A 24,301-nucleotide genomic window follows, 5' to 3' on the forward strand; every position below is an offset into this window, starting at 1 on the left:
CTCTCGCCAGATTTCCCCATCCCTTTGTGTGAAAAAGTGCTTCCTGATTTCACTCCTAACTGGCCTAGCTCTAATTATAAGATTCTGCTCCCTTGTTCTGGATTCCCCCACCAGAGGAAATAGTTTCTCTGTATCGACCCGATCGAATCCCATTATCATTTTAAACATGTCAATTAGATCTTCCCACAACTTTCTAAACTCAAGCATGTACCAAACAAGTTTATTCAACGTGTCTTTATAATTTTACCTTTTAAGCCCTGGTATCATTCTGGTTAATCTTCAAATGTGAGTGTCTATTGGGAAATTGGAAATTCTGTTCCTCTTGCAGTCTCAGCCTCTCAGGTTTTGTGGGTGGTGTGAAGATGTTATAAGGTATGGGCAGAAGTGGGTTGGACTAAGATGGCTTCCATGGCCCCAATGCCTGCTCCGTTCAGCGCTGATGAATTTCCAGGCGAGTTCCTGAAACAGGGGCGAGTTCCCTCATTAACATATGCAGGGGGCCTAATGCCTGTTTTAGGCAGCCATCAGGAATGCCTGAATATCATCGACCCAATGGCGCGGATGTATTTCAGGCACACTTGGGTACATGAGAGACAGCGCTGGGAAATTGATGCTTTTTGCCCTCATTATGTACCCAAAAAAACAGGTTCTGCATGGTCCAATTTCCACTCCACTTACTACAGAAAGTAAGTTGGTGTCTGTACACCTGGGGTACAGTTCATGGAAATTATCTCATCGCTCCGCTATCATCATAATTCCACCCACTTAACATTCAATGAATTATTTTATGAAGTTCAGCCATTGTTCCTATGCAGCAGAATATAATATCAACAGAGCAACCAATATTCACACAGCAAGTTCAGAACAACACGTGAATCATTACATAATCCAGGATCTGTTATGTATGTACCTTTAAGGGAAGAACTGGTTTTAGACTGCAGTACCGGCAGTGACCACCCCTGTATAAAAGGCCCTAGCAGGCTTCTGTATTTCAGTCTGACGTTGCCCTCCTGTTAGAGCTGCCTCAGTCAGCAGGAGGAGAAGGAGCAGCCAAACCAGGAGAGTGGAAAGTGGTGGTCTCCTGACCAGGGAGAGGAGGAGAAGGAGAAACCACAGACCACCACTACCACAACAACAACTACAACAACAACTACTGAGGTGCCTGGGGAGAGAGGACAGAGGAGAGGAGAGGGAAAAAGGAGGCCAACACCGACCAGAGGAGAGGCCTTTCCACCACTGCCTCCCCAAATTGGCCTCCATTCCAGGAGAGGGAGAGAGGGGAGAGAAGCAACAACCAACACCCACCATCAACTGCTTGGAAGGAGGGAAGGATAACATCTTCACTGAACATCTGCAGGTGGGTGTTATTTGGTGCACTCTCCAAAAGACTTTGTACTGTAGGTGGGGGGAGGAAAGAAGACCGGAACACCAAGGGGTGTCTGTGTGTGTGTGTGGCTCTTGTAGAACACTAGGCCACACACACCACTATCAAACAGCCCCTTCTATTGCCTGGCCTGGGACAGCTGGAGCTGCCTAGGTGAAGTGGTTAATTTCCATTAAACATCATTAAGACCTGGTGCAGGACTGAGTCTGGGCATCTCCAGCTTTCCCAGGTGAAGACATCTTCTCCCCCTGCCAGAAGACCACCAACAGAGACTTTGTTTATTCCATCGGAGAGTGCACCCCTGCCGACACCCACCCACCCACCATCCTGAGTGGCAACCCTGCACTTGCGGCCTCTCTCCTTCCCACCCCCCCTCTCTCTCTCTCTTTGTCTCTCTCTGCTCTCTCTCTCAAGAGGCACCTCTATTAATCTTTTTGTTGATTGCCACTTGAGCAGAGGGGAGAAGGCCCCTCTCCCAATTCCAATCAATAAGGGGGAGAGCTGTGCCTTCAATTTAACAGCTCCCTCTGCTCAAGGGAGGACTTTAAAATAATCCGAGGCCATTAACACCTTCAGGCCTGTGACTTGGGGTGAGTGTAGCTCTTTTTAAAAAAAACGCCCCATAATGGCGTCTGCTTCATCGCCGGTGGCAGGGCCAGCTAGGTCTTATGCGGCGGTGGCAGCCACAGCCACGGCTGCTCCCGCTGCTTCTGCCGTCCCGTCACCTTTCTCACTAATAACCAAAAAGCTTGGGGTGAAGAGCTACACCCACCCCACAATGACAATTGAGGCATGTGTAAAGGCTATGGCTGGGGTTGTCAGCCCTTCAACCATCCTCGCCGCCTCAAAAATGTATGGGAAGGCTGTGTTCTTCCTGGGGTCGGAGCGGGCGGTGTCCCTGGCCGTCGCCAAGGTGCTCACCGTGGGCGGGACCTTCCTGCCGGTGGACCCCCTTGAGGCCACTGCGCAGAGGGTGGTTATTTCTAACATCCCGCCCTTTGAGCCTGGTGAGCTCCTCCTCCCCAACTTACGCCAACTCGGGGAGGTGAGGTCGGGGTCACACCCATCCCGCTCGGCTTCCGGGAAGCCAGCCTTCGCCACGTCTTCTCCTTCCGGCGCCAGCTCTTTATTCAGCTGGCGCGGGAGGAGGACACCGACGGGGCTTTCGTCATCCTCCACGAGGGAACCGCCTATCGCGTCTTCTGGACGTCAGATGGTATGCGGTGCCACGCCTGCAAGGAGGTGGGGCGCATCAGAAAAAACTGCCCCGCCTCCAAGGCCGCCAGGTCATCTAGTGCGGCCAAGGCTGGCGCCGCCGCCGCTCATCCCCCCGGGTCTGTCGGCGCATCCCGAGCAACCGATGCGCGGTCAGAGGCCGATGCCACCAAGGCCTCCAGCGGGGGGGAGGGAGCGCATCCGGGCGGAAGGAAGGCGCGGCGAAAATCAAAACACCTCAGGGTGGGTCCCCCCGTGGAGGGCTGGCCCTTAAACTTAGAGCCCCTGACACCCGCGCTCCTCGCGGAGTTGATCGGGGCAGACGCGAGTGGGAGGGGCCTCGTGCCCGAGCCTGTGGCCGCAAACGCCGTAGCGGTAACGCCAATACCTGCGGCCGGGCTCGGGCCCGAGGAACCCGACAAACCTGCTCCGCTGGAGGGAGCAGAGGAGGAGGCCTCTGCAGACATGGAGGTCTCCCTCGCTCCCTCCGTGCTAAAAAGAAGGCACGACCCCCTGGAAGAGGAGGAGGACCGGGAGGAGGAAGGTCCCTCCGGGCAGGGGGAGTCGTCGCCCGCCGCGGGTACTGCGCCACCCCCCCCGCTGTCATCATCACCAGCGATCGGCAGGTGTCGCCTGTCCCTCGGGAGGCTGAGGCAGATGTGTCTGTCCGGCACGTGCCTCCCGGGGATGGGGATGAGACCCTGCCCGTGGTGGGGGTCGTGGATCAACTTGCGGAAATTGACATTTTATCTGTGCCGTTACCCCTCGCCGGGTCGGGCGGCCTGGGGTCTGGGTTGGGCGAGTTTGAAGAAAATGAGCTCGCCCAATGCGACCCGGACATCTCCCAGGGGCTGCTCGACCTGGCCGAGGTTTTAATTCAAGACACCCCACCCGCTGGGTCAGAGGTTGGTGGCGGGGAGGAGGATGGCCCCCTGGCTGCGTCTCTGGTGCCGGACATACTAGAGGAGCTGGGAATTGTTCTCTCCCCGGTTTCTCCGGTCATTCCGGCGTCTGGGGCGGAGGGGAGCTCTGAACCGCCGCCGTCTTCTGGCCCGGCGCCCCTAGAGGAGCCCAGGGAGGAATCCTCTGCCGCCAATCCTGGGGGTGGGATCCGGACGGAGGCGGGGCCGGCTGGTGCGGCCGAGCCGTTCGCTGCGCACTGCGCGACGGATGGGTCAGCCGCTGGTGACGACCCCCTGGAGGAGGATGGGAACTCGGTGATGGGCACGGAGGACGATTTGGTCTCCACCGTCGACGAGGCGCTGGATGAACTCATGCCCCTCGCCGAGTCTCTCCTCATTCCCGTAAGGGAACTCCGGGACTTTATGGCCACGTGCCAGGGTCGGCACAATAAGGTCCGGCTGGCCCTCGACAGGTGGTCGGAACTGGCACTGCTCATCGTGTCCGTCCGCGCCACCGTTAAAATTATGGGCGCGGACGAGGGCGTGGACCCGCTCGAGCTGCGTCGGCTCAGAACGTTTCTCATTGGGCTGCTGAGGAAGTGGCGGCTGACCAGCGGCTGCACTCCCTCCCCCCGTTAGGTGTAGGTAGAGGTTGCACTATGCTTCTGACATGAAGATAACCAAAGCTAGCCTCAACATCAACGGCAGCAGGGAGGCGCGCCGCAGATTCAATAACTTCTCGGTCCTTCGGGACGGGAAGTATGCGGTGTGCTTCCTGCAAGAAACCCACACCGTTCCAGGAGACGAATCCACGTGGCTCCTGGAGTGGCAAGGAGGGGTCAGCATGAGTCACCTCTCCAACAATTCCAGCGGGGTGGCTATCTTGCTGGCCCCGCATTTTCAGCCGGACATCTTGGGGGTCAAGGAGCACATGCCAGGCCGCTTGCTCCAGGTCACTGTTCACCTGGGGGGCGTGCCGCTCCATCTAGTGAACGTGTACGCCCCTCAGACCGGTGCGCAGCAAGTGCGCTTTTGGGCTCCGTCAACGCGGGCGAGTGCGTCATCCTCGGGGGGGATTTTAACTGCACCCTCGAGGCGAGGGACCATTCAGGTGCCCCGCGAAGCCCGGCGGCGATGGAGAAGTTGAGGGACCTGGTCGGGTCCTTCGACTTGGTGGACGTCTGGCGAAATCTCCACCCCGACTCCAGCGCCTTCACTAGCGTGAGGTCTGGGGGAGGAAGGTCCAGAATCGACCGCCTCTACATTTCCCGGGCGTACGTCTCCTGCGTTCTGGCGGCTTCCATGCGGCCGGTGCCATGCACGGACCACCACCTGCTGTGGGCGGAGCTCGCTCCGCTGCGCGCATGGGGGGGGGTCCGCGTATTGGCATTTTTACAACCTGCTGCTGGCGGATGCGCTGTTCCGGGATTCATTTCGTCGGTTCTGGGCCGACTGGAGAAGGAAGCTGGGGGGCTTCCCCTCCTTGAGGCTATGGTGGGACGTGGGCAAGGCTCACGTCCGTCTCTTCTGTCAGGAGTACGCGAAGGGGTCGACCAAGAGGCGGGAAGTCCGGGTAGGGCGGTTGGAGAAGGAGGTGCTAGACCTGGAGTCCCGTCTCGGTCAGGTCGTCGAGGACCCGGCCTTGCGGAAGGTGTACGAAGAGAAGAAGGGCGCGCTGAAGGACCTGCAGCTCGTCGGGTCCCGAGGCGCGTACGTGAGGTCGCGGATCCAGCTCCTGCGGGACCTGGACCGTGGTTCCCCCTTCTTCTACTCGCTGGAAAAAGACGGGGGTTCCGTAAGCAGCTCTTGGGGCTGCTGGCCGACGACGGATCTCTGGTCTCGGATCCGGAGGGAATCAGCGCGGAGACCTGCGCCTATTACGGGGCTCTGTTCTCTCCGGATCCGTCCAGCGAGGATGCGCGCAGAGTTTTGTGGGAGGACCTGCCGAAGGTCAGCCCAGAGGGCGCCGAAAAACTGGACGCTCCGCTAAGTCTGGCGGAGCTGACCGGTGCCCTCTGCCAGCTCTCCAGGGGAATGTCCCCGGGGCTGGACGGGCTGACCGTGGAGTTCCACAGGGCGTTCTGGGACGTCTTGGGGGGCGACTACGCGTGGGTCCTGGGGGAAAGTTTGGCGACCGGGGAGATGCCCCTCTCTTGGCGCAGGGCGGTCATTGTCCTGCTGCCTAAGAAGGGCGATCTCCGCCTCCTTAAGAACTGGCGCCCGGTCTCCCTCCTCAGCACGGACTATAAAATCTTTGCCAGGGCCATGTCTGCTCGCCTTGGCACCGTGCTGGCCCACATGATCCACCCCGACCAGCCCTACATGGTCCCGGGCCGGACCTTCCACGATAACATCCATCTGGTCCGGGACCTGGTCCACCACTCCCAGAGGGCTGGTCTGTCGGTCGCCTTCCTTTCCCTGGATCAGGAGAAGGCGTTCGACAGGGTGGATCAATAGTATCTCTTCGGGACTCTGCGCGCATTCGGGTTCGGGACGCATTTTGTCGCCCGGATCCGACTTCTGTACGCCGCCGCGGAGTGTCTGATTAAATTTAATGGGTCCTTGACGGTGCCCCTTCGCTTCGGGAGGGGGGTGCGTCAGGGGTGCCCCATGTCCGGTCAGTTATATGCCGTTTGCGTGGAGCCTTTCCTGCGCCTCTTGCGGAAGAGGTTGACGGGACTGGCTCTGCAAGGGCCGGGCGTGGAGGTTGTCCTCTCGGCTTACGCCGATGACGTGCTCCTCACGGTCACGGATCCCGCTGACTTGCGGAGGATGCGGGAATGCCAGCAGATTTACTCGGACGCATCCTCCGCCAAGATCAACTGGGAGAAATGTTCCGGACTCCTGGTGGGTCAGTTGCGGGTGGACTCCCTGCCGGAGGAGTTCAGGCCTTTCACCTGGAGCACCACGCACCTCCTCTATTTGGGAGTCTACCTTAGCCCTGCCGAGGACGCCTGGCCGGCGAACTGGCAAGAGCTGGAAGCAAAAATCACCGCTCGCCTAGGACGCTGGACAGGACTGCTCCGAGTGTTGTCCTACAGGGGTCGAGTGCTGGTCATAAACCAGCTGGTGGCTGCCATGTTGTGGTACCGGTTGGTCCCTTTGATCCCTCCCCCTGCGTTTGTCGCCAAGATGCAGAAGAAGCTCATCGACTTCTTCTGGGACAAAAGGAAGCACTGGGTCGCTGCCGTGGTTCTGAGTCTCCCGCGTGGGAGGGCGGTCAGGCGCTGGTGTGCCTTCGCACCCAGGCTGCGACTTTCTGTCTTCAGACACTGCAGAGATACCTGTACATCGAGAATCCTCCGAGATGGTGTGCGCTGGCGACGTATTTCTTCCGCCAGTTGCACGGCCTCAATTACGACACACAGCTCCTGTTTGTGAAAGTGGGCTGCAGGCGTGCCGGCCTGCAGGAGCTGCCTGTCTTCTACCAGGAACTGCTATGGGTTTGGAACTACATCGCTTCCAGGCGGAGCACTCCCCCGTCAGGAGCGGCGGCTCTCCTTCGGGAGCCGCTGCTCAGGAATCCGCACCTCCACGACCGCGGGTTCGGGCGGCTGGCGGAGGGCAGGGCTGTGCCTGGCAAGGTGACCAGAGTCGGGGACCTGCTCGATGGCGGAGGAGCGGGCTGGATGGCACCGGAGGAGCTGGCGCGGCGCCTGTCCTGGGCTAATGTCCGGCTCGCGGTCGAAGCCATCGAGTCGGTGAAAGTGGCACTGGGCCCCGACTCCACTAGGTGTATTGAGGCGGCTCAAGCACATGGGGCGATCCCGTCCGAGCTTACCCCCGTTCGGACGGAATTCCTCATCGGCGCCCGGCCCCGAAACTCCCCTCGGGAACCGACACCTCACAACTTGAGCCTTCTCGAGGAAATACCCTCCGTGCCTTTTCATTCCGCGCAGAGGGGTTTCCTGTACGGGCTGCTCCTGCACACTCTCCACTTTGCCATCTTCGTCTACTGTCCGGACACGCCTAGGCGTGGCGTCTTGCCGACCGGCGGAGGCGGAGGTCCCCAATGGAGGGCTCTCTACGCGGGAGTCCTCCCTTGTTCCATCAGGGACTTGGCCTGGGGGGTGTTGCACGGAGCGGTCCCGTGCAATATGGTTTTAAGTAGGTTCACGGACTCCCAGGCCGCCTGCATTTTTTGCGGCCTGGAGCAGTCCGTGTTTCACGTTTATGTCGAGTGTGAGAGGTTGCAGCCCCTCTTTCACTACTTGAAGGGGCTGCTCCTCGATTTTTGGTTGCACTTCAGTCCCACGCTCTTGATCTACGGTCACCCGGTGCGGAGGGGAGTGGGCAGGTTGGAGGACCTCCTTGTAGGCCTGCTCCTGGGCCTGGCTAAAAGAGCCATCAATTGGTCCAGGCAGTGGGCAGTCGAGGGGGTCGTCCGGCCGGATTGCCTGCCTCTCTTCCGCGGCCATGTTCGTGCCTGGGTGGCCCTGGAGATGGAGCACGCGGTGTCCGCCGGCACGCTTGAGTATTTCCGCGAGCGGTGGGCGCTGCGGGGACTGGAGTGCATCATCAACCTGGAAAACCAAATTTTTATTTGATTTGTTAAGTTTTAGTTGAACTTTTGTTTATTTACAGTCCAATTTTTTTTTTTTTTCTTTTGTTGGGTCCAAACAAAAGAGTGCCCTCCTGTTCAGTAAAGTACCTGTTAAACTGTTCTCCCGAAGTCCGTGTATTATTGAGGCATGGACTTTACAGTGGCGACGAGTAACTTCGAACTCACCTGCAGTGTGGCATCATCTCACGGGGATCTCGCCCTGAGACGAGGGTTCTTGGAGGTCATAGTCTGAGCAACGGGCATCGACCGCGGGCAACCACCCAAAGAATTCATCGGTGTTCAGAGAATTGCGGGAGAGACTGTGGAGAGCTGTGCTTGGCTCCCCAGTTAAAGTGTTCCAGCAAATCATGCTGGTAGCAGGTAGTGTGCTGACCCTTCCGGACTGCAGCGGGCTCAAGCTCGATCGAGCGGCTCTACAAAACGAGCCGCGCAGCGTCGCTGGGAAAAGAAAACAAGAGAGAGAGAGGGTGGAGCGCACAGGGCGCAGTCGGTGCTCAAGAATCGGACAGCGGAGAGAAAATAAACGGGGGGGAAGGAAAGCGAGATGCGCCGAAGCTGCGGGTCGCCACCATTACCCCGTAGAATGCTAGGAGCAGCGCGGCAGCAAGGGGAAGAAGGAAAAGCGCGGGAGGCGCCATTTTATCCCGTTGGGGAAGAAGGAAAAGCGCGGGAGGTGAAATTTTATTCCATTGGGGAAGAAAAAAAAGCGCGGGAGGCGCCATTTTAAATCACCCAAGATGCCGAAAAGTGGCAGCATCACTGCTTTCGACAACGAGGTAGAAGACTGGACCACGTATGTGGAAAGAATTGAAGTGTACTGCAAGGCTAATGAGGTGGCCGATGGAAAGAGGGCGTCGGTATTATTGAATTTGATGGGCGCGAGTATGTACGGCCTATTGCGGAATTTAATTACCACAGCTAAACCAATGGAGAAAAGTTTTGAGGAGATTGTTAATACCTTACAGGAACACCTAAACCCTACACCGCTGCTGATAGCAGAAAGATTCAAGTTCCATAAAAGAAACCAGCACAAAGATGAGAGCAATGCTGACTATCTTACGGAACTACACAAGTTATCGAAGCACTGCCAGTTCGTAGCAGGACTGGCAGACACCTTGCGGGATAAGTTTGTCTGCGGGCTCCAGAGTGAAGGAACCCAGAAATGACTACTTTCAAAAAAGGACCTGACGCTAGAACAGGCTTTCAGCGTGGCAGTATCCTACGAAGCAGCAGCACGGGGAGCTGTGGAAATACAACAGAAACCACAAGAATACAGCGCTAACGAAATGGCGTATGGAGCAGAAAAGTGCTATCGCTGCGGCAGAACAACCCATGAGCAGAAGGACTGCTGGTTTAAGGACAAAGTATGCAGGCAATGCGGAAAAATGGGACATATAGCAAGAGTCTGCAGGTCGGGAAAGAAAACTAACACGACAAGAACTACTAAGGAACAGTACAGGAAAGTAAAGAAACTGACAGACAGTAGTTCGGAAGATCAGGAGAGTGATAAGGACTCCGGGAGCAGGAGACTAAGTTGCCTAAAGTTACACAACGTGATCGCAAAGGAAGATCACCGAACCATTTGGGTCACCCTCATGATAGCAGGATCACCAGTAAAGATGGAATTGGACACAGGATCAGCCCTAACTATCATGAATCGACGAGACTATGAGCGGCTATTCTCACACATACCCTTAAAGGACACGTCCATTGTATTGAAGACATACACGGGGCAAAAGGTCTACCCCAGAGAAAAAATAAGGGTGCCAGTTAAATATAACGGCAAGGAAACACAGAAATTATATATGTATATATTACGATATGGAGGACCACCATTATTGGGACGTGAATGGATCTGAAAAATACAATTGGATTGGCATTCCATTCTGACGCTAACTGTGACTGACAAAAAGGATGATGACGTTGCACCTGGACGTCTGTCACAAATTCTATCTGACGCGGAAGAGGTGTTCCAACAAGGACTTCGGACTCTAAAAGGAGTAAAGGCAACCATAAAGATTGAGGATAACGCAAACCCAAAATTTTTCAAGGCCAGACCGGTGCCATACGCGATCCGCCCAGCCGTTGAAGCTGAACTGGAGAGTCTGGAGCGTTCGGGTGTGCTGTCCAAGGTGGACTGGAGTGAGTGGGCCACACCCATCGTTCCTGTAATGAAAAAAGCATTGAGCAGCACACCTGGGGAGCCAAAGAAGGTTCGCATCTGCGGGGAATTCAAGGTGACTGTGAACCCAGTCCTGCACACAGTACAGTATCCACTTCCGCGGATAGAAGATATTTTCGCCTCACTATCTGGAGGGAAACGTTTTACAAAGATTGATCTGGCCCAAGCGTATCTACAAATGGAGGTGGAAGAAGCATCTAGAAAATACCTCACGATAAACACTCACAAAGGCCTTTACCAGTACAATCGACTGGTATTCGGGGTAGCATCGGCCCCGGCTATTTGGCAGAGGGCAATGGAACAAGTCCTGCAAGGGATCCCGGGGACCCAGTGTTATTTGGACGACATCCTGGTTACGGGCGAAAATGACAATGAACACCTTGCCAACCTGGAGCAGGTGCTCACGAGATTACAGGAATATGGGCTACGAGCCAACCGCCCCAAATGCGAGTTCTTCAGGAGACAAATCTCGTATTGTGGCCACATGATTGATGAGGAAGGGTTGCATAAGTCGCCGGACAAGATTGAGGCTGTAGTCAAGGCTCCAGCACCGGAAAATGTGTCGCAACTGAGGTCGTTCCTTGGGTTGGTGAACTACTAACATAAGTTCTTGCCGAATTTATCTACAATTCTGCACCCACTGAACGCCCTGCTGCAAACTGGAGTGACATGGAAATGGAGTGATGAGTGTAAGCGTGCCTTTCAGGAATGTAAATGCCTAATCACTTCAAAAGAAGTATTGGCCCACTACAACCCAACACTACCGATTCAGTTGGCATGTGATGCGTCACCCTACGGCATTGGAGTGGTACTGTCACACAAATTCCGTGATGGTTCAGGGAGGCCAATAGCCTTTGCGTCGCGCTCGCTAACCTCAGCCGAGCATAACTATGCCCAGATTGACAGGGTAAAACCAATTTTAAAACAACGGTTTTGAATCGCTACCCCACCTTCCAGTTCTGACTGCAGGGCTTATAATTATTGATATTAAAACAGACACGTAGTTTGGATGAGAGAAAAAAATCAAGTTTTATTAACTGAAAGAAACTATAATCAAAATATCAAACTATCCCACACGCACACAGTAATTACAGTAAAATTGCTTCAAATGGGGTAAGGCAGACAGCAAAAATGAGGGGTAAGTGACTACAATGTTGGTTAAACAATCTTAGTAATAGCCCCTTAAATTACCATCCCCCAAACTCCTTAACTAGGTTGCTTTGCTGAGGAGTCAGAAACTCTGCTCACCTGTGGTCCAGCGAAGTGAGAGAGAGAGAGAGAGAGAGAGAGAGGCTCGCCTATGGTCCCAGGAAGTCAAGAGAGAGCTAGCTTCTCAGCAGCTTATCTTATATATGGTGAGCCCCCCCTCCCCCCCTGCTGTTCTGTCCTGCAAGGGCTGTGTGCAAAATTCCCCACCCAAAAGGGTCCAATACACAAGAGAAAGCTGTGATTGGCTAACTCAAAGTGGTTAGACTGGGTTAATGTGTCTTCCGGAGCTCCCTGGGCTGAAACAAAAGGGAGATACAACTGCTCTATTGTCCAGTGCTGGGTGATTTAAAACCCATTCAAATGTTAAACGTTTCCCATTCAAGGTACAAAAGTCTCTTCTGCAGTTTAGATGTATCCACTCGATATACAAACAAATGCTAATAGCATTCAATTGCTTTGTAAACAAAGCATTGTCCTTTGTCTTCGGCCATGTGGTGACAGCCATTTTTATCCCTGGAAATTTAAAAGCACATCGCCCAGGGATTCTTTAATCAAAAAAATGAATCTTCAGAACTATAAATTATTGCGAATTCTTACAGTGGGTTGTGGGCAGTACTGAGGGAGACTGCACTGCCGGAGATGTTGACTTTTGGATGAGAAGTTAAAGCGAGTCCCTATCTGGCCTCTCAGTTGTATGTAAAAGATCCTGTGGCACTATTTCGAAGAAGAGCTGGGTCGTTCTCCCCGGTGTCCTGGAAATATTTATCTTGTACATTAAACTTGTATTAAACCTTGGTTAGACCACACTTGGAGAACTGTCGACAGTTCTGGTCTCCATATTATAAAAAGGATATAGATGCACTGGAGAAAGTGCAAAAATGATTCACAAGAATGATACCAGAATTGGGAGGATTTTTTATCAGGAAAAGCTGAACAGGCAGGAGCTCTTTTCTCTAGAAACAAGAAAGCTGTTGGGCGACCTGCTCGAGGTCTTTAAGATTATGAAAGATTTTGACAGGGTAAACAGGAGAATATGTTTCCACTTGTGGGGGAGACCAAAACTAGGGGCATCAATATAAGATAGTGACCAGTAAATTCAACAGGGGATTCAGGAGAAACCTGTAGAATGTAGAAGTCTCTACCACAAGGAGTAGTTGAGAGGAGCACCATAGATACATTTAAGGGGAAGCTAAATAAGCACATGAGGGAGAAAGGAATAGAAGGATAGGTTGATAGGGTTTGATGAAGTGGGGTGGGAGGAGGCTCGTGTGGAGCATAAACAGCAGCACAGGCCAGTTGGGCCGAATGGCCTGTTTCTGTGCTGTAGACTCGATGCAATTAACCAACATCACTTAAACAGATAATCTGACCATTATCACCGTCAGACAGAACATGGAGAGACTGGGGGAGGGGGGCAGTGAATGCAGGAAGGCAAAGAGAGGCAAGAAAGCCCCGAAAGCTGTTTGGAGAGGGGGGAAAAGAGCTCACAGGGGGAGAGAGGAGCTCGGAGAGGGGGTAAAGGTCAGGAGCTCAGGGCACGCTCAACCAACATCACTACAAAACAGATGATCAGGTCATTATCACATTGCTGTTTGTGGGAGCTTGCTGCTTGCAAAATGGCTGCCACATTTTCAACATTGCAACAGTGACTACACTTCAAGGATACTTCATTGGCTGTAAAACACTTTGGGATGTCCTAGTGTTGATTGGTCTTTTAATAATGTATAACTATTAAAAGGGTAGTCAAACAACGGGTTGGGCCCATTAGGGAACAAAAATTAGATCTTCTTGTGGAGGCTGAGACACTAAATGAGTACTTTGCATTTGTCTTCATTAAAGAAGATGATGCTGCCGATGTCACAATAAAGAAGGAGGTAATAGAGAAATTGGATAGGATAACAACAGATAAAGAGGGGGTACTTAAAAGGTTCGCAGTGCTCAAAGTAGAAAAGTCATCCGGCCCAGATGGGATGCCTCCGAAATTCCTGAGGGATGTAAGGATGGAAATTGCGGAGGCTCTGGCCTCAATCTTCCAATCCTTCTTAGATATGGGAGTGGTGCCAGAGGACTGAAGCACTGAAAATGTTACACCCCTGTTTAAAAAAAGGAAGATGGATAAACCTGGCAATTACTGGCATTTGATAGAGTACCACATAATAGACTTGTTAGCAAAATTGAAGCCCATGCGATTAAAGGGTTGCTTGGATATGATATGAGCTAAGAGACAGAAAACAGAGAGTAGTAGTAAACGGTTATTTTTCAGACTGGTGTGAATTGTACAGTGGTGTTGCCCAGGGGTCAGTATTAGGACCACTGCTCTTTTTGATATATATCAATGACTTGGATTTGGGAAAACAGGGCATAATTTCAAAGTTTACAGATGAAACAAAACTCAGAAATGTAGTCAAGAGTGAGGAGGATAGTAACAGACTTGAAGAGGACACAGACAGATTGGTGAAATGGGCAGGCACATGGCAGATGAAGTTTAACACAGAGAAGTGTGAATAATTTTGGTACGAAGAATGAGGAGAGGCAATATAAACTAAATGGTACAATTTCAAATGGGGTGCAGGAACAGAGAGAGCTGGTGTGTACGTACAAAAGTCTTTGAAGGTGGCAGGACAAGTCGAGAAGCTGTTCAAAAGGCATAAAAAGGGATCCTTGGCTTTATAAATGGAGGATAGAGTTCAAAGGCAAATGCTAAACCTTTATAAAACACTGGATCGGCCCCAGCTGGAGTTCTGTGGCCAATTCTGGGCCGCCTCACTTTCGGAAGCATGGCAAGGCCTTGGAGAGGGTGCAGAGGAGATTTACTGGAATGGTACCGGGAATGAAGGACTTCAGTTAACATGGAGAGACTGGAGAAACTGGAATTGTTCTCCTTAGAGTAGAGCAGATTAATGGGAGAATTGATAGAAATGTTCAAAATCATGAAGGGTTTTGATAGAGTAAATAAGAAGAAACTGATTCCAGTGGCAGAAGGGCCGGTAACCAGAGGAAAAAGTTTTAAGGTAATTGGCAAAAGAGCCAGAGGCGACTTCAGGGAAAAGAAAATTAAACCGTGAGTTGGAATGCACTGTCTGAAAGGGTGGTGGAAGCGGATTCAATAATAACTTTCAAAAGGGAATTGGAAAAATACTTGAAGAGGAATAATTTCCAGGGCTATGGAGAAAGAGCAGAGGAGTGGGACGAATTGGACAGCTCTTTCAAAGAGCCGGCACAGGCACGATGGGCCGAATGGCCTCTGTCTGCGCTGTGTCATTCTATACTTCTATGATTCTATGAAATATTGTGATGGGATCTTTCATGTTCACCTGAGAGTTTAAAATATCATCCAAAAGAACGCACCTCTGCCAGTGCAGGACTCCCTCAGTACAGCGCTGAAGAGGCAGCTTGGATTTTGAGCTCAAGTCTCTGGAGTGGGATTTAAGCCCACAACCATCTGAGTCAGAAGTGACAGAGTTATCACTGAGCCATGGCTGATACAGGTCCTTGTTCAATTGAATTTGTTTGTTTTTTCCAATGGCTCATCTGGTTAAAGCAGTGAGTAGCTCAGCCATGTAATCAGAAAAATCCCAGGATCCGACTCTGGATTCCTGCTGGCTGCAAGTTCCCTAGTATCAGCGGCCTGAGCCTTTGACGATCTTTGCTGTGACCCACTTGTGCCTATTTTCAGGGAGGCTGCAAGGCTGGCTGGTGGGGAGGGGCAATGGGGGTTGTGTTGTTAAAGTGCACCATGACGGTATGGGACAGGCTCCATGGTCCAGCTGCTCTTTTCCTGTCTGTTGTTTTCATTTGTTCCTGTGTTTGAGCTTCTGGTTGTTATTTGAGTTGTCAGCTTTTTTGGAGCTGCTTATTCCTGAGTTCCTAGGTTGGCCAGAGTGTAATCATTTCCCATCACTATTCCTATCTGAATGTGTAACAAAACTAATAAATATTTAAACATATTTCTTACAGTGATATTGAAAGTGAAATGACTTCAGCTACAATATCACTTCACGTGGAATCTGCAGGTGGAAAATGTTGAGTGGGATGATTTGCAGGAATGACTAAATTATACAATAAAGTCTGATATTGTGAAATATCAAGCCATGCCTTACAATCTACTTGCTTTTGTAAATTGTATGCAAGGCAACTGTGAGGAGTTGTTCAATAATTTATGGGACTCTGAAGAGATTCTGAGGAAGAATCACGAATTTGAAATTGAAAAATGGATCATCATCACCTATGGAAACTATGCCTGGGTATATTATCACATGGGAGAACTGGCAGAGGCTGAATCCTACCTCGACAAGCTGGAGAGGATCTGTCAACAATTTACTGATGGCTCTCGGTATACAGCACTGATACCTGAAGTATACGGGGAAAAGGGTTGGGCACTGTTGAAATTTGGCAGGAGATATTATGAAGAGGCAAATGAATGTATTGAGAAGGCTCTGGAGGGGGATCCTGATGACATTGAATGGAATGCAGCTTATGCAACTGCTCTGTTTTGACTTAAAGAAACCTTTGGATACCCACAGCATCCTGAACACTGCAAGGTAGTGAAGCAGTTACACCGCGCATTAGCACTGAACCCAAATGACTCTTTCGTCAAGATCATGTTGGCTCTATGCTACAGATTACTTGAAGAAGAGCTGCTGAAGTCTCCTGATGATCCATATATAATCCAGTATGCAGCCAAAGCTTTAAGAAAACAAGGATTTGTTGAATATTCCGTACATATAGTAATCTCGGATGTAATGCTTAAGTTATCCACCAGAGGGAGACAAATGCTAAGGGATTATATTTACTAGTATTAAGGTAACATTGCATTCTGGGAATGACTCATAGGATCCTCCATGTTTTGCTCGTGCAGTAGAATTACAATTGCATGCCTATGTAAGAGCTCTGTTCTCTCCTTATTCTGTGTAATTAAAAGTAAAGTTCTGAGTTCCTGAAGTCTCACTTATCGTAGTTATTGGACCTTACTACTCGGATATAACAGTACAGCTATTGAAAAAGGCACTGAAGGTTAAACCATCTTCTGCACTCCTTCACCACCAGATCGGCTTATGTTACAAAACTAAGCTGATTGCACTGCAGAGAAAACCTTGTCAGTACTTTGCTCGTGAAGACAGCAGAAAATTGATTGAGCTTTGCAAGTACCATTTCCAAATTGTGTTTGATCAGAAACCCTCGCTTATTTTTACAATACTTCATTTGGCAGAAATCCTGGCAAAATCTGGAGAATATTCCAAAGCCATGATATCTATGCCAACCTGCTTAGAAATAAAGATTACAACCTTTTGAATAAACAATTAATACATTGGAACTATGGATTCTACCAGCTGTATGAGAAGGGATCCCAGCTGAATGCCATTCATCATTTGAAGGAATGCTTAAAATTCAAAGTTAACAGCAGGAAGAATGAGAAATGCCGCAAAACATTGAAACAAATTGCTAAAGATCGAATGAATAAATATTCAAGAGACAGTGTAGCCTTTGGTATATTGGGGCTAAAACACCAGGTTGATGGCAAAAAATCAGAAGACATTGAATTATTTCAGAAAGCCCTGGAGTGTGATCGTGATAATGAAGAATTTCAAAGTGCTGTCAGGCTACATAGGGCAATGTAGGGGAGAGATAAGGGGGGACATGGTTGCGATTAGGGTGGAAATGGATTTCAATGAAGTGGAGAGGGAAGTGTGGTGTCAAATCTGGTTTGCAAAGCGCTCGGGTTTTGTTGAATCCCCTGATTATTTTCCAAAACTACCTAACCTTAAATTCAATGCGAGCGAATTGAGATTCCGCTCTCCACATTCACTAACATTTAAATCTGTAACATTTGGCAGACAGCTCTGACCGTGTTGTTTCCTAACATGCACAAAGCTCGCTCCTGAACAGGAGAGTTACAGCCAGGCTGTAGACAAGCAAAGTAAACTGGGTACTGCTGACTGTAACTTGCTTTAGTTTAAAGGCTCTCGAAGTGTCAACAGTCTCGCTGGAATGCTTTAACCTGCACTGACTACCCGTAGCCCTGGAACTCAGAGACACCAAATGCTGGCTTGCTGCCAAAACTGAATTTGCACATTTACTCAACAGACCGATATTTAATCAGCACACTGTTCAAACTGTACAACATGCAGATAGTTGGCAATTCAGATTAAGCCGATCAGGTAAAGCAAGAAGTAATGGCCCGAAATTTGCAGTATGGATGACGGCGAACTGGCAGCGCACGCCGTCATTTTGCCTTTGACACTGACCGCAACTTCAGGATTTAGCAGGTGCGCAGCCTAACAGCGCAATCCTGAAGTTGCGGTCTGTCATTCACTTTTTGTGCGAAGCTTACTTCGGGGCCAGCGGTGAACGCCTTTGCTTGGCCGCTGATCGCAAACTATGAGCCATTGACTTGCATTTATATAGCACCTTTCACGATCTCAGGACATTTTACAGCCAATGACATATTTTTGAAGTGCAGTTACTGTTGTAAGGAAGGAAACGCAGCAGCCATTTTGCCATTTAGCAAAGTCCCACAAACAACAATGTGATAATAACCAGATAATCTATTTTTAGTGATGTTGGTTGTGTAGTGTATGTACCTTTAAGGGGAGAACTACTTTTTACAGCTCCTGTATACTGTAGTACCGGCAGTGACCACACCTGTATATAAACCCTGAGTGGGGATCTGTACGTTTAGTTTTAGAGTAACCCTCATCCAGTAACTACCTGTTGATTGTTCCCTGCAGTCTCGTGTCTAGTTATTGAAGGACACACAACATCAAAATACACGGATCTAACATTGGCGACAAGGCAGGTTCGAACCTACCTGCAACTCTGCATTACCTCCCAGACATTCGCTCCTGGAGAACAGTGGAAGAAAGTTGAGGCCAGAAGCACGGGCGTCGACCACGAGCAACCGCCCAGTCATCCAGCAGAGATTTGACCTTCGCAGGGGAGGCTGTTGAGAGCTGGGCTTGGTTCTCCAGTCACGGTGGTCCAGCAAAACGGGCTGGCAACAGGTACGGCGCAGACCCTTCCCGGACAGCGGCGGCTAGAGCCGACCGATGGCACAGAAAAGGCCAAGCAGCATCGACGGGAGAAGAGAGAGGGTAGAGCATCACAGGGCGCAGCCGGTGTTCAGGACCGAGCGGCGTCGACGGGAGAAGAGAGAGGGTAAAGCGCACAGGGCACAGCCGGTGTTCAGGACCGAACGGCGTCGATGGGAGAAGGAGAGGGTAGAGCGCACAGGGCGCAGCCGGTGTTCAGGACCGAACGGCGTTGACGGGAGAAGACAGAGAGGCGCGAAGGAAAATGCACAGAGCGCAGCCATTGTTCAAGGGATGAGCAGCGTCAGTGGGGAAGAAAGGGAAACGCGCAGAGTGCAGCCTGTAATGGCTTCAGCGGCACTTCCCTCTGCTCGCCGCCTGAGGGCGGTTTTTGAGGCTTTGGTGCGCTGCTGCTGTGCCTTTGGGCCCCTCTCCTCACCTGTTTCTCGAGTAATTGTTCTCATCAGAGTAAATTAGGCTAGTTAATAAAGTTGGTTCGGTCCAGTTCCTGTTTCCTGTCCTCTGTGCTCAGTCCTGGGTTCGCCTGCCTGCAAGTAACAGCTCTTGCTGTGTCTCTGGCGTTCTCGAGTCTCTCTGTGTTTTCGAGTCTCAACTGAATCTCCTTTCGAGTGTTACCATGTCTCTGTGTTTTTGAGTCTCAAGTGAATCTCCTCTCGAGTGTTACCCTGTTTCTATGTTCTCGAGTCTCAAGGAAGCATCTTTCGAGTTCTACCCGGTCTCGAGTCCTTGGATAGGTTTCCTGCGCTTGGGTCCACTACCGTAACCCTAGCAAAACGGCCCCGTGAATGCACGGCCCCGTGACAGTAGGACTGAGGCATACATGGACCCAGCAGAAACCAACCAGCCAAGGTTTGAAACTCTCAAGTTAATTCGCGAGCTCTCTTGGGCAATTATTTGGTCTCCTAGGAAGAAGACTCCCCGCTGTGTCTTTGTGTTTAATTTTTGAGTCTCCTAGAAAGAAGACCCCCACTGTGTTAATTTTCGAGTGAACTTTCAAGTGTCCTATGTTAAATTCTCAAGTGAACTTTCAAGTTTCCTGGGCCTCCTGTTGTGTTAAACTTTCAAGTAAAACTTTCAAGTCTCCTGGGCCTTCATTGTGTTAAAATTTCGAGTAAACTTTCAAGTCTCCTGGGCCGTCGTTGTTAAATTCTCAAGTGAACTTTCAAGTCTCCTAGGCCTTCGTTGTGTTGAATTTTTGAGTCAACTCTCAAGTCTCCTGGGCCTTCATTGTGTTAAACTTTCGAGCCTCCTTCATTGTGTTAAATTCTCAAGTGAACTCTCTAGGTTCCTGGGCCTCTACAGTGTTTAATTCTCAAGTGAACTCTCAAGCCTCCTGGACCTTCGTTGTGTTAAATTTTCGAGTGAACTTTCAAGTCTACTGGACCCTCATTGTGTTAAACTTCCAAGTCTCCTGGGCCTTCATGGTGTTAAACTTTCAAGTGAACTTTCAAGTCTCCTGGGCCTTCATGGTGTTAAACTTTCAAGTGAACTTTCAAGTTCTCCTGGGCAAATTAAGTTTTCAAGTTCTCCTGGGCAAGTTAAACTTTCAAGTTGTCCTATTTTGTACCGATAAACTCTCGAGCACTCTTGGGCAAATGTTTGGTCTCCTAGGAAGAGGACTCCCCCCTGTGTTTCTGTGTTTGGTTCTCGGGTCCCCTAGGAAGAAGACCCCCACTGTGTTTTGCTACTCTCCTGGGCAAGTTAAGTTCTCGAGTTCTCCTGGACAAAATAAACTCTTGAACTCTTCGGTTTTGGTATCAATAAACTTTCGAGCTCCCCTGGATAAGAAACTTGAGCTCCCCTGGATAATAAACTTTCGAGCTCTCCTGGATAAGATACTCTCAAGTTCCCCTGGACAAGTTAAGCTCTCAAGTTCTCCTGGTTTGTACCAATAAACTTTCGAGCTCTTCTGGATCATATAAACTCTCGAGTTCTCCTGGACAAGATAAGGAGTAAAAAGAAAAGAAGAGTTTTCAAGTTCTCCTGGGCAAATTAAGTTTTCAAGTTCTCCGGGGCAAATTAAGTTTTCAAGTTCTCCTGGGCAAATTAAGTTTTCAAGTTCTCCTGGGCAAATTAAGTTTTCAAGTTCTCCTGGGCAAATTAAACTTTCGAGCTCTCCTGGACAAGTTAAATTTTCGAGCTCTCCTGGATAAGCTAAACTCTCGAGTTCTTCTGGATCGTATAAACTCTCAAGTTCTCCTGAATAAGTTAAATTTTCGAGCTCTCCTGGACAAGATAAAGAGTAAAGAAAAGAAAGAAGAAAATAAGTTTTCAGGTTCTCCTGGGCAAATTAAGGTTTCAAGTTCTCCTGGGCAAATTAAGGTTTCAAGTTCTTCTAAAAAAGATAAACTCTCAAGTTCTCTGGGACAAGATAAAACTTTCGAGTTCTCCTGGACAAGTTAAACTTTCGAGCTCTCCTGCACAAGATAAACTCTCAAGTTATCTTGGGCAAATATTTGGGCTTTTGTTGTGTTTTGTGCTGTTGAACTCTCGAGCGATCCCGAGCTCCTGCTGTGTTTCTTGTGTTTAATTCTCAAGTCTTGCTAAAAAAAATAAAGTTTAAAAAAAATAAAAAATAAAAATAAAATAGTGATCATCTTAGGCTTATGGGACATCAGGTGCCGTCCCTAAAGGGGGGGGGGTTAATGTAACGGCTTCAGCGGCACTTCCCTCTGCTCGCCGCCTGAGGGCGGTTTTTGAGGCTTCGGTACGCTGCTGCCGTGCCTTTGGGCCCCTCTCCTCACCTGTTTCTCGAGTAATTGTTCTCATCAGAGTAAATTAGGCTAGTTAATAAAGCTGGTTCGCTCCAGTTCCTGTTTCCTGTCCTCTGTGCTCAGTCCTGGGTTCTCCTGCCTGCAAGTTACAGCTTTTGCTGTGTCTCTGGCGTTCTCAAGTCTCTCTGTGTTTTCGAGTCTCAACTGAATCTCCTTTCGAGTGTTACCATGTCTCTGTGTTTTTGAGTCTCAAGTGAATCTCCTCTCGAGTGTTACCCTGTTTCTATGTTCTCGAATCTCAAGGAAGCATCTTTCGAGTTCTACCCGGTCTCGAGTCCTTGGATAGGTTTCCTGCGTTTGGGTCCACTACCGTAACCCTAGCAAAACGGCCCCGTGAATGCACGGCCCCGTGACAGCAGCCGGTGTTCAAGGGCTGAGCAGCCGCAGCGGAGAAGAAGGGAGAGCGTGGGAAACGCCATTTTGAGCCGCAGCGGAGAAGAAGGGAGAGTGCGGGAAAACGCCATTTTGAGCCGCAGCGGAAAAGAAGGGAGAGTGCGGGAAAACGCCATTTTGAGCCGCAGCGGAAAAGAAGGGAGAGCGCGGGAAAACTCCATTTTCAGCCAGTCTAACCACACCCAGGGATGCCGAAGAGTGGCAGTATCACAGCGTTCGACAATTAAGTCGAAGATTGGACGACATATGTCGAACGCATAGAAGTGTACTGCAAGGCGAATGAAGTGCCAGATGAGAGGAAAGCGCTGGTATTGTTGAATTCCATGGGTGCAAAAACATATGGCTTACTGCGAAACCTAGTAACCCCAGAGAAGCCAGTGGAAAAGGATTTTGGAAACATAGTGTCAATCCTACAGAACCACTTAAACCCCACACCGCTGCTGATAGCAGAAAGATTTAAGTTTCACAAAAGGAACCAGCATAAAGATGAAAGTAATGCTGAGTATTTAACGGAACTGCGCAAGCTATCGAAACACTGCCAGTTTGGAACGGGACTAGCACATACTTTAAGGGACAAGTTTGTGTGTGGGCTTCAAAGTGAAGGAACCCAAAAACGACTTCTATCAGAAAAGGATCTTACACTGGACAAGGCTTTCAGCATGGCAGTATCACATGAAGCAGCCGCACGGGGCACTGCAGAGATACAATGGAGACCGCAAGAATATGGCACAAATGAAATGTCATACGGAACAGTGAAGTGCTATTGCTGCGGCAGAACAACACGCGACCATAATGATTGCTGGTTTAAGGACAAAGTGTGCAGGCAGTGTGGAAAAGTAGGACACATAGCAAGAGTCTGCAGGTCGGGAAAGAAAACCAGCAGCAAGAAATCTCCACAGGAGAAGTACAAGAAGGTACATAAGGTGACGGAGAGTAGTTCAGACAAACAGAAAAGTGATACAGACTCCGGAAGCAAGGAGCTGGGTTGTCTGAAACTACATAAGGTGATCAAAACGGAGGATCACCAAACTATCTGGGTCACGCTCAAGATAGCCGGGGTCCAAGTGAAAATGGAATTGGACACAGGATCAGCCCTAACAGTCATAAACCGAAGGGACTACAAGCGGCTATTCTCACATATACCCTTGAGATATACAGAGATTGTCTTGAAGACGTACAGGAGGCAAAAAGTCTACCCCAAAGGAAAAATAAGGGTGAATGTTGTATATAACGGTAAGGAAACACCAAAAATGGACCTATATGTATTGCCAGATGGAGGACCACCACTACTAGGACGTGAATGGATCCGGAAGATACAGCTAGATTGGCATTCCATACAAGCACTGACTGTAGATGCCAAAAAGGATGATGACGCCACACCTGGACGACTGTCAAAAATGCTAACTGACGCACAAGAAGTGTTCCAGGAGGGACTTGGAACACTAAAAGGCATAACAGCGATGATCAAAATAGAGGAAAATGCAAGCCCAAAGTCTTTAAGGCCAGACCGGTGCCTTATGCGATCCGCCCAGCCGTCGAAGCAGAGCTGGAAGGTTTGGAACGTTCAGGAGTACTCTCCAAAGTGGACTGGAGCGAGTGGGCCACACCCATCGTTCCTGCAATGAAGAGGTCGTTGAGTAATACACCTGGAGAACCAAAGAAAGTTTGCATCTGTGGGGACTTTAAGGTGACAGTAAACCCAGTCCTTCACACGGTACAATATCCACTTCCGCGGATTGAAGATATTTTCGCCTCGCTATCTGGAGGGAAATGCTTCACTACGATTGATCTGGCCCAGGCGTACCTGCAAATGGAGGTAGAAGAAGCCTCGAAACAGTACCTCACGATCAACACTCATAAAGGTCTCTACCAATACAACCGGCTGGTGTTCGGGGTAGCATCAGCTCCGGCTATTTGGCAAAGGGCAATGGACCAAGTCCTGCAGGGGACCTTGATGTGTGGATCCCGAGTGGTAATTCCACCCAAGTTAAGGGAGAGAGTGCTCAATGAGCTTCAAGAAGGCCATCTGGGAGGGGTGAAAATGAAAAGCCTTGCTAGGGCTTATGTGTGGTGGCCGGGGATCGATCAGCAAATCGAGGACCTGACAAAGAGCTGCTCAGGATGCCAGAAGGTCCAAAATGCACCACCACATGCCCCTCTACTCCCATGGGAGTGGCCCTCATCTCCATGGCAACGGGTGCATATTGATTTTTCTGGTCCATTCATGGACTCAATGTTTCTAATATAGAAACATAGAAACATAGAAGATAGGAGCAGGAGTAGGCCATTTGGCCCTTCGAGCCTGCTCCGCCATTCAATGTGATCATGGCTGATCATCCAAATTCAGTACCCTGTCCCTGCCTTTTCCCATATCCCTTGATCCCTTTAGCCTCAAGAAATATATCCAACTCTTTCTTGAATATATTTAATGAACTAGCCTCCACCGCCCTCTGTGGCAGAGAATTCCATAGGTTCACCACTCTCTGGGTGAAGAAATTCCTCCTCATTTCAGTCCTAAATGGCTTACCCCTTATCCTTAGACTATGACCCCTGGTTCTGGACTCCCGGCCATCAGAAACATCCTTCCTGCATCTAGTCTGTCCAGACCTGACAGAATTTTATAGGTTTC

General features: G+C 50.1%; 1 pseudogene; it reads left to right on the top strand.

Moving 5' to 3' along the window:
• Positions 1–399: 399 nt before the first annotated feature.
• Positions 400–24,301, top strand: part of LOC147113615 (interferon-induced protein with tetratricopeptide repeats 5-like) — a 51,411-nt pseudogene continuing 27,509 nt past the window's right edge.

The sequence above is a fragment of the Somniosus microcephalus genome, chromosome 8 (genome assembly GCF_052327205.1).
Source record: "Somniosus microcephalus isolate GS21.2 chromosome 8, FLI_Smic_1.0, whole genome shotgun sequence".
NCBI lineage: Eukaryota > Metazoa > Chordata > Chondrichthyes > Squaliformes > Somniosidae > Somniosus > Somniosus microcephalus.